The sequence below is a fragment of the Anopheles gambiae genome, chromosome 3, assembly GCF_943734735.2.
Source record: "Anopheles gambiae chromosome 3, idAnoGambNW_F1_1, whole genome shotgun sequence".
NCBI lineage: Eukaryota > Metazoa > Arthropoda > Insecta > Diptera > Culicidae > Anopheles > Anopheles gambiae.
Window position 1 is genome coordinate 55,703,482 of NC_064602.1, and position 10,545 is coordinate 55,714,026.

General features: G+C 45.9%; 1 long non-coding RNA gene across 2 annotated transcripts; it reads left to right on the forward strand.

The window, feature by feature from the left end:
- The first annotated feature begins 7,827 nt into the window (after window positions 1-7,827).
- LOC133393365 (uncharacterized) lies at window positions 7,828-8,511 on the forward strand. Of its 2 annotated transcripts, XR_009766126.1 has the most exons (3): window positions 7,828-7,921; window positions 7,998-8,070; window positions 8,151-8,511. It is a non-coding gene; the product is annotated as an uncharacterized LOC133393365 (long non-coding RNA). The 2 variants fall into 2 exon arrangements; XR_009766127.1 differs by having other exon boundaries at window positions 7,998-8,511.
- Window positions 8,512-10,545: the final 2,034 nt, after the last annotated feature.

Below are 10,545 nucleotides of genomic sequence, written 5' to 3' on the forward strand. Positions count from 1 at the left end.
AGATCCGCATCGCTTAGAATGGTATCCAGTCGGTTCATCTTTCGATCGAGATGATCGCGCACTCTGGAAGCCTTTTCATGTTCCAACATGTCACTTTTTCCCGTTCCGAAACCTTTGAACGGGTCAGAGAGATCCATCTTAGACGTCGACGGCAATTGTTCACCTGGTGTGTCACTTTTTTCTTGGTCGCCCACTAGATCGGCAACTTTTACCGGCGTGCGTTCCACTTACATTGTTCTTATTGTTCATCAACACTTTCACTGTGCACAATCACGTTCGCGGATAGTGATTGTAGCTAGCATTAGGTTTCGAATCGAACTAAGCAAAACTGCTGTTGGAATTCGTTTCGAGTAACCAAATGTTCGAATACGGTTAGAAGGACCAAAAAATGTTTTGAATTTAAACATTTAAACTTAGACTTGCACTGCTGTGACAATTCATTTATTTTGACCGATCGCGTCGAGTGCTTAAGATGGACTGATTTTCGATTTCATACGCTCGTGATACGAAACTTCTCTGGTTTGTCGCTTAAGGCCGCGGGGCCATGGGGATTCTCAACGCTCATTTTCTCAAGCACTCATGAGTGCTTTTGAGAAATCCTCGTTCTCAGCGTTTGTCGAATCGGAACAAAATCGGTTTTGAGAATCTTTGAGAATCTTTGAGAAAGTTGACGATGCAGCGATCGGCTAACTGAAATATGAGCAAATGTGCTATTTGTTTTTCGGTAATCACTTTGGAAAATGTATTCAATGTTTATAATTGAAAAAAAATAAAAAAATGCGATCAAAAATATATTTTCTATTTAAAGCTCCAAATAAAGCATGAGTGACTTTATCGGTTTCTCAAAGTGAGAAAAATTGACGACGGCCACGGGCTCTTGTCTGAGAACAAGATTTGAGTGCTAGAGAAAGTTAAATGAGTGCTTGAGAATGTTTTCTCAGCTTGAGAAAGCCCCGTGGCCCCGCGGCCTAACCTAGGAAATTCTAAGAAAGGCCGATCGGCCACCAAAAGCGCCCACGTGCCTTAGCGCAGACAACTTGTCCTTTGTTTAACTTTTCATCCCACTTGCGAGCAGGCTTCACACTGTTCATATTGTGTCATTGTTTTACAAAGCAAATACAGAGTTCTTGGTATTGTTTTCGCTTCGCTCACACCATATGGCGCCCCTAGTTCCTAGCATCGTATTCTTTTGCTTCGACAGGGGCCTTCACGATTCTAGTTAGTTTTTTGTATGGAGTTTGACAGTTGAAGGCTGAAATCATGTAAACAATCCATACAAAACCACACAAAAAACTAGCCTGCGATTTTCAGTCTAGAAAATTTTAGCCTAAGAGCTAGAATTAGATTCGAGTACCTGCTCGAAAACACGGTGTTGTTTACATTTATACCAAGGTGCATTAAAGAGATCAGGTGGTGAAATCTGGAATCAAAGTGTATGTAGTCCAAGTGGTCTCATAGCATTTTTTCATAACCAATTTTGAACATCACTTTTTGGTAGAACGGGTGAAAACTTTTTCTCAAACAAGCTTTCTGGAGGCTTGACGAATACTCAAAACACTTTTAAAATCTTCATTCAGACGCAGAAGCGATAAAAATCAGCCTTCTAAATTCATACACCTTGGGATAAGCCCACCTGTATATTGTACTCATTTAGATAGCTGCTCGAAAACTGCTATACAATGCAAATAGCTGACAGGCTGAAATTTCAGCCTACAAGCTTCAAACGGAAAAGGCCCCAATAATAGAGTTTATTTACGTGTTTAAACAAACAGTAATTCATCGCTCATCGCCTAGTATGACATACACTCTTTCGCTCGTCTTTCATGTTAATGCGTTCATGTGCATGCTTAAGTCTACGCTTAAAAAATTCGTGTACATAATACATGTCCACTTTAATTCCCAAATGGTTAGTGGTGACAGCTTTCATAAGCCGCAATAGATTAATGTATCGTTCGAAAGGAATTTTTGTTCCAGCCGAACCGTCCCAGCTGCACGTTGCAAAGATTTTTTTTTTCAAATAAAATATTTATAGCCTGGTGTAGCCTATTGTTTGCATCTTGACGGTTGATCTGAGAATCTATTTTATGTATATAAGAATAGAAAAAAAATTCATCAGCTCCTAATCTTTGTTCAACGACATTGAACTCTTGAAGGCTCGATACAACAGTGAGTTCAAAGGCCTGAGTATTTCTGCGCGTTCCTTGCATTGGTTGTACGATGGAAAGTATGTCCATCGTATAAACCAAAATTTGTGCGTTACGAGCATCCAACCTAATGAGCGTATTCCGGCAGCGCACGCAACAATTATGTCCATGACACTCGGAGGGCAATGGCATACTTGGGGAATCCAAACTCCCTGCAACTGTGTCACGCAAAAGCACAGCTGAAGCCAACGGTTGCTGTTGCCCGACAATACCAGTCGGTTCTGGTTGTGCAACAGACACCATCGGCTCGTTCTCGTTAAAACAAGCCGATGTGTTTTGCAATTGTCAATCAGCCGCATCAACACTCATATCATCTGACACGAGTGAGTCGAGCAGCTGTGCCACAACTGCATCATCACCACCGGATGCCGCCGCTTGCAACGACGAATGGGCAGTTGAGCTCGGCTGCAGCTCCCCAATGCGCCGAGCGATTCCGGGCGGTCGAGCCGCAACAGCAACACCACCACCGGCAGCCGCTTGCACCGTTGAACGTACAGCTGAACTCGGCTGTTGTCCGTCGTTGCGTCGAGCGATACCGGGTGGCCGTGTCACAGTAGCAACACCACCACCGGAAGCCGCTTGCAACGACGAATGGACAGCTGAACTCGGCTGTTGTCCTTCGATGAGTCGAACGGTACCGTGTGGCCGTGTCACAACAGCAACACCACCACCGGAAGCCGCTTGCACCGTTGAACATCTAGCTGAGTTCGGCTGTTGTCCGTCGTTGCGCCGAGCGATTCCGGGCGGCCGTGCCCCAACAGCAACACCACCACCGGCAGCCGCTTGCACCGTTGAACATCTAGCTGAGTTCGACTGTAGTCCGTCGTTGCGCCGAGCGATACCGGGTGGCCGTGTCACACTAGCAACACCACCACCAGAAGCCGCTTGCACCGTTGAACGTGCAGCTGAACTCGGTTGTTGTCCGTCGATGCGTCGAACGGTACCGGGCGGCCGTGCACCAACAACAACACTTCCACCGGCAGCCGCTTGCAACGACGAATAGGCAGCTGAACTCGTCTGCAGATCACCAATGTGTCGAGCGATTCCGGGCGGCCGTGCCCCAACAGCAACGCCACCAACAGAAGCCGCTTGCACCGTTGAACATGCAGCTGAACTCGGCTGTTGTCCGTCGATGCGTCGAACGGTACCGGGCGGCCGTGCACCAACAACATCACTTCCACCAGCAGCCGCTTGCAACGACGAATAGGCAGCTGAACTCGGCTGCAGATCACCGATGTGTCGAGCGATTCCGGGCGGCCGTGCCCCAACAGCAACGCCACCACCAAAAGCCGCTTTCACCGTTGAACATCTAGCTGAACTCGGCTGTTGTCCGTCGTTGCGTCGAACGGTACCGGGCGGCCGTGCACCAACAACAACACTTCCACCGGCAGCCGCTTGCAACGACGAATAGGCAGCTGAACTCGGCTGCAGATCACCGATGTGTCGAGCGATTCCGGGCGGCCGTGCCCCAACAGCAACGCCACCACCAGAAGCCGCTTGCACCGTTGAACGTGCAGCTGAACTCGGCTGTTGTCCGTCGATGCGTCGAACGGTACCGGGCGGCCGCATCACAGTAGCAACACCACCACCACCAGAAGCCGCTTGTACCGTTGAACGCCCAGCTGGGCTCGGCTGTAGTCCGTCGTTGCGTCGAGCGATACCGGGTGGCCGTGTCACAGTAGCAACGCCACCACCAGAAACCGCTTGCATCGGCGAATATACAACTGAACTCGGCAGCTGGTCCCCAATGCGTCGAACAGTTCCGGACGGCACTGTCACAACAGTAACACCACCACCAGCAGCTACTTGCAACGGCGAATATGCTACTGAAGTCGGTTGCTGCTCACCAAGGCGTCGGACGATTTCAAACGGCAGTGTCACAACCGTATCACAACCACCAGCAGTCGCTTGCACCGTTGGACTTGCAGCCGTACTCGGCTGTTGTCCATCGTTGCGTTGCTCTGTTCCGGTTGGCCGTGTCACAAGAGCAACACTACCACCGAATGCAGCCGACACCGTTGATGAAGCAGATGCCGTGGCTAGTTGTTCCTCTTCAAAACGCGTAACTGCTCGCACATCTATACAAGCCGGGATCCAGCCTAAACAAAACAACAGTTCATCTCAGTCTCCTTCAACTAGACGCACTTCGTTCCTCGGTGAAGACATGATATTTTTGCTGCACATAAAAACAAAAAGGTATTAATTTTATGGTTGTTTAACTTTTCATCACAATAACTTACACTTCCTATCTTTTTATTTCAGTAATACCCTGTAAACTGTAACATATATCGATTTATAACACTGTCTTGATGCTGTTGTAAACGTTTTGAAGCCGGTTTTGTGAATGATGCGCTGTCAGCCTAATAAAAAATAGAAGTGTAAAAATGACACGCACACTATTACCTTAGCATGCGGCTCGAAAGAACACGAACACATTGACAACTGCAGAGCTCACCGTGCGTTGCGGGTGGGGTGGGGGAGGGCTCGTGTGGGTGGGTAACTCATTGGTCGAAGAGACACTGTATTTCGACAGCGTCACTCAAATCACTCAAAAAATACACCCACGCAAACAATGAGACCCCAAATTTTGAGTTATTCAGGCCGAGGGGTATGAGGAAGCTTGAGGAAGCAAGGAGAAACGCGCTGCGATGAGAGTTCGCATTCTGTTTTACACGCGCGCTTCACTAACACCAATACGAATACCGTGCTTTGACGAGCCGTCTGTGAATGTGTGTGTGTCTTCTTTCAGCGAGCTCAACTTGGAGCTGCTCGTCACATCGTGTTGTCTCGCTTATACTACAGCATCGAACCATCGCTCCGTATGTCCCCCTCCTACGCGTACAAAACCACCAGTACAGCGCGACGCTTTGACGAAGATGGTTGTGCGCGTTTTGTTCTAAGTCCCGCACGCAGTGTTTGTGCGTTGATGCGCATTTCGTTATAAGTCTCGTGCGCCGGTGTGTTTTGATTAAGTGTGAAGTGAACAGTGTGTACAGACGCACATGCAGTGCGGACATCGACAGGTAAGGATCCATTTATTCACAGATATGTGTTTGCTGGATGGAGGTCGCACTTAGCAGGACGACGACATGATGTGTGTTTTTGTCAGGTTCTAAATGTGTGACGAAAGTTTACATTAAGTTTCAATAAAGTGTTTAATGTAACCAAAAATGACCGTGTTTGTGTTTGCTTTTAGAATAAGTGCGCATTTGCGATCGTGTCTATTCATGAAAGAAAACGAGAAACGAAAGAAACAACTATCTTTAGATGTGTTCGTAGCATGGCTCGAAAGAAAACAAACACATTGAGAACTGCAGAGCGCACCGTGCGTTACGGGTGGGGTGGGGGAGGGCTCGCGTGAGTGTGTAACTCATTCGTCGAAGAGACACTGTGGCTGGTATTATTGAATCCGTTCGTAGCGGGAACGTACGGCGCTCACATGAAATTCTAGGGATGGCAACACATTTCTAGAGCCCGCTCCTACAACGCCGCGGTGAATAACTGTAGCAACCATCAAGTACGTTAGAAAAATGAGTGTCGGGACGTACGCCGCCGCTACGAACGGATTCAATAATATCAGCCTGTATTTCGACAGCGTCACTCAAATCGCTCAAAAAATACACTCATTTTGCCGGACGCGACTCATTTTGCCGGACGGGCAGTTACTCTTGGAGGAATGAGTTACACCCTCGCGCGAGCCCTCCCCCTCCCCACCCGTAACGCACAGTGCGCTCTGCAGTTCTCAATGTGTTGTGTTCTTTCCAGTCATGCTACCAACACATCCAAAGATATTTGTTTCTTTCGTTTCTCGTTTTCTTTCATGCATTGCCACGATCGCAAATACGCACTTATTCTAACAAGAAACACAAACACGGTCATTTTTTATTTCATTAAAAACTTTATTGAAACATAAATTACACTTTCACAACACATTTAGAATCCTTCATACTCACGAATGGCGTCATACTGTAAAGTACCGGGTCGAGCTGGCAGGCTGCAGGAAACTTGTCGACAATCTGCGTTGCCTCTGTTCAGCAAATTCTTACCTGTCGATGCACGCACTGCATGTGTGTCTGTACACACTGTTCACTTCACACTTTATCAAAACACACCGAAGCACGAGACTTACAGGGTTTCACACTTTATCTCAAGACCGCGGGACCCCTTCCCGAATATGTCTTAGCCAAAGCCAAGATTGCGGTATGATGCTTGAAATCGTTGATGATACCTGAAAACGTTGATGATACCTGAATTCATCGGATGCAATGCTGAATCTGCGGCACATTTCTCGAAACACACTGGTCCGCGCCGAGGACATGCGGTCGAATATTTGTTTACACGGATAACCTTTGTGTATATCAATCAGTGTACTGAAAACAATTAATTAGTTTTTCGTGTTTTTACCAAAAAAGATTATTTAAACAGTTAAAACTACTTTCTTCACACTTGTAAGTATTTTAATTAAGCAAATATGCATTCACTCATTTTATTAAATTGTCTTTTTTGGTAAAAAACGAAAGGGATAATTGAGTTTCTAATAGACTCATGTACACAAAGGTTATCCGTGTAAACAAATATTCGACCGCATGTCCTCGGCGCGGACCAGTGTGCTTCGAGAAATGTGCCGCAGATTCAGCATTGCATCCGATGAATTCAGGTATCATCAACGTTTTCAGGTATCATCAACGATTTCAAGCATCATACCGCAATCTTGGCTTTGGCTAAGACATATTCGGGAAGGGGTCCCGCGGTCTTGAGATAAAGTGTGAAACCCTGTATAACGAAATGCGCATCAACGCACAAACACTGCGCGCGGGACTTAGAACGAAACGCGCACAACCATCTCCGACAAAGCGTCGCGCTGTACTGGTGGTTTTGTACGCGTAGGAGGGGGGACATACGGAGCGGTGACGGTTCGACATACGGTTCGATGCTGTAGTGTAAGCGAGACAACACGATGTGACGAGCAGCTCCAAGTTGTTGAGCTCGCTGAAAGAAGACGCACACACATTCACAGACGTCTCGTCCCAAGTAGCAGAGCCGAAGTTGTTGAGAGGTTTTTCTGTGTGCCAAAGCGAGAGGCCCTGTCTTCTCTCTCTAGATTTTGGACGGCAAACCGCCGCCCGTGTAGAGGTGTGTGCGTGTGACGAAAAATTATGGATGAAATACGGGGGAAGCGGGGTTTGAAGTCTTTCGTTCGTCACACACACATGCATTTACCAGCGGATAACACTGGACCGAGTCTACCCATCTCTCTCGATCCACCATGATTTTTCTGCTATCGCGCTCATCCGGGTGTTAGGCATCCTCAGTCTGTCCAGAACTGTCCCTATGGAAGGATGTACTGAAGTGAGGTGTGCCCTCTCAACAATCTCAGAGAGAGTTTGTATGGAAACCGCTTATGCTTATTCTCTGCTTATTCTCTGCTGCTTGGTATAACCAGAACTCAGAGAATAAGCATAAAATGAACCGGCACTCAGTGACGTCATGGATTGGATCGAATCCCGTCCGGAGAATGATTGTTCCAAATCGCTCAAGCCATCACCACACCCGCTGTCAAAATGAGAAAAATCAAACGCAACTGTTTTGTTTACTTTTTATTGTATAAAAACCGCGTGTTATGCCCATGTAGTGTGTACGTCGAAGCTTCCGATTTTTTCGATTTTAAACGCTAAACTTGTCTGGAGGAAGGTGTAGTCGAGCTCTGCAAATAATCTGTAAGTATAAAACCAATAATTATTTTTGAAAAATTTCAACATATCACTCCTTTTACTAACATTATCATTATTGTAGGCGTCTTGTGATACCGACTTCGTGTATTCGAGTAAAGTTATTTTCTTTTACTGTTTGCTAGTGCTGCTAATCAGTAAGTATATTTTTAGAGCATCATTATAGTTGTCAACAAAACAAACTACAAAATTGATACTTCCTTCATCGTCATTGTAGGTAATGATGGAAAAATCTAATGCCGGTAATGGAAGTGTTGCTGAAAGCATTGTTATACAAAATAATAGACAGCTACATACGCTCACCAATATGATTTCTGACGTCCATCTGAAATTGGACGAGGTACTTGTGCAGCAACAACAGCTTTTAACACAACCTTCTCCGAATTCTAATGATGACCATAGTGTTCCGGTTGAACAGGAAACTGAATTTGTGTTTGCATTGATTGCATCAGAATCAGCCCTGGAAGAGTTCGATAAAACCCTTAATTTGGAGGAACAATTTGTTAAAATGAAGGAATGGCTTAGTAAACAGATTACAGCTGTACAAGGTTTTGTAAATATATAAGCATTAGTTTTAATTTTTGATTACTGTTTAAACGTATAGATTAGGCGTTTAAAAAACTTTTTGTAGACATGAACTAAACTTCCGAATATGAACTAATTCCAATAAAAGTTGCTATTCAACCGTATATATAACAGCTATTATTTATGTCATTTTGCAGTTACTTTCAACCCAATTTTTAATTTTTTTTTAATTTTTGATTTATAATAATTGTTGCGAAAGCAACTTCGTCGGCTCCTCGACGATAGCGAATATGAAAAATAACGACCGTTTTCACCAACGTACAATGTACTTTATTAATCACCGGCTCGACCGAATATAATTATTAACTGTAGTTTTAAAAACGCGGTCTTTGTCGTTCGCTAGTTTTGAAAGAGGCCGATTATCCTGCACACGGTCTATTTAAGCCCTTTCTTCCCGCGATGGCCGTTGCGCCATCGCGTTACGCAGCGAACGTTGCCCTTTTCCCGATATCCGAATTTCGAACATCGACTTTGACAGCCGAGATGTTTACACCTATCTCCTGTCATTATCTATTTGTTTTGGTTTGCGTGTGCCGTAAAAGAGGCACGCGGTTTGTCGGCACAGTTACATGTAACATTCTCCCCCCCGGTATGACGCTCTCAGTGGCTTACCTACGTTGTGCCGACGTCTAAAATAGCTATATTTACCGCAGGTCTCTCTATCATCCCACTCTCAGTCTGTACGGTCACGGCCGTACCTGATTGTCGGCCGTTCGGCACACCTTCTGAATGCGTCCCCTAGGCCAGCAGTTTCGTGGGTTGTTGGAGTCCGCTATCAATACTAAATCACCCTCAGCTATTGGTTTCGTAGGCTGGTGCCATTTTGTCCGTCTCGTCAATGTTGGTAGGTATTCGGAAACCCATCGCTTCCAAAACATATCTGCAATGTGCCGATTTCCAGGATTTACGCATCAAAGGGATCGAATCGTCAAACGGCAACAGTGGCTTACTTCCATTTGAGCTGCCTAAAATGAAGTGATTTGGTGTTAGTGGTGACTCGGATTCATTTTCTAACGGAATGTCTGTCAAGGGTCGCGAATTCACAATCAACTCTACTTCACTCAACCTAGCCCGGAGCAGCTCGTCGGTAGGGTGATGGGGAAGATCGAAGGAGGAAAGCGTCTTTTTTATCGATTGGATGAGTCTTTCCCATGACCCACCAAAAAGCGGTGCAGCAGGTGGGTTAAGCACCCATCTCGTCCCAGGCTGTACAAATTCTGCCATCAATCGTTCTGCATCAATCAGCGCCGCTGCTTCCTTGAGCTCTCGCGATGCACCTACAAAGTTAGTACCCCGGTCACTAATGAACTCCAACGGCATTCCCTTCCGCGCTGTGAAGTTGCGGATAGCAAAAATGTAAGAGTCCGTAGAGAGGCTATGTGCAACCTCGATGTGAATTCCTCTGGTGGTGAGACAGGTGAAAATCACTCCCTATCGTTTTTCGGTTCGTCTTCCGACTGCGACTACCATCGGTCCGAAATAGTCAACACCCGTGTACGAGAAGGGATGTTGAAACGCAGCTAGCCGTTGGTACGGGAGATCTCCCATTGCAGGATTTTGTGGTGTGGCACCTCGCACTTTGCAGTATTGACAACAGCGTCTTACTCGGTTATAAGTGGCTTTAAGTTGTGGAACATGGTATTTGAGTCTTATTTCGTTAATCGCCCTTTGATGGTTGGCATGTCGATATTTGTGATGGTACCAACTAACCAGCAGGCCGGTTGCATAATGCTGATTTGGGATGATAACTGGTCGCTTGGTATCATCGCCAACCCATACGCATTTATCAATCCTCCCTCTCATACGCAGCACTCCTTGTTTGTCGATTAACGGGCTCAGTTTGTACAACGGACTTGCTTTGTTAAGTGGCTGTTTCCACGGATGTATTTGTAGCTCACTATTATCGAGTAATATTATATCATTCTCATAGTGATCTTTCTGTACTTGCTTGTAAATTGCGTATTCAGCTCGTTCCAATTCATCATGCGTTAGCGCTCCTTGCTGCTTAGTCCTTTCTTTTCGGCAGT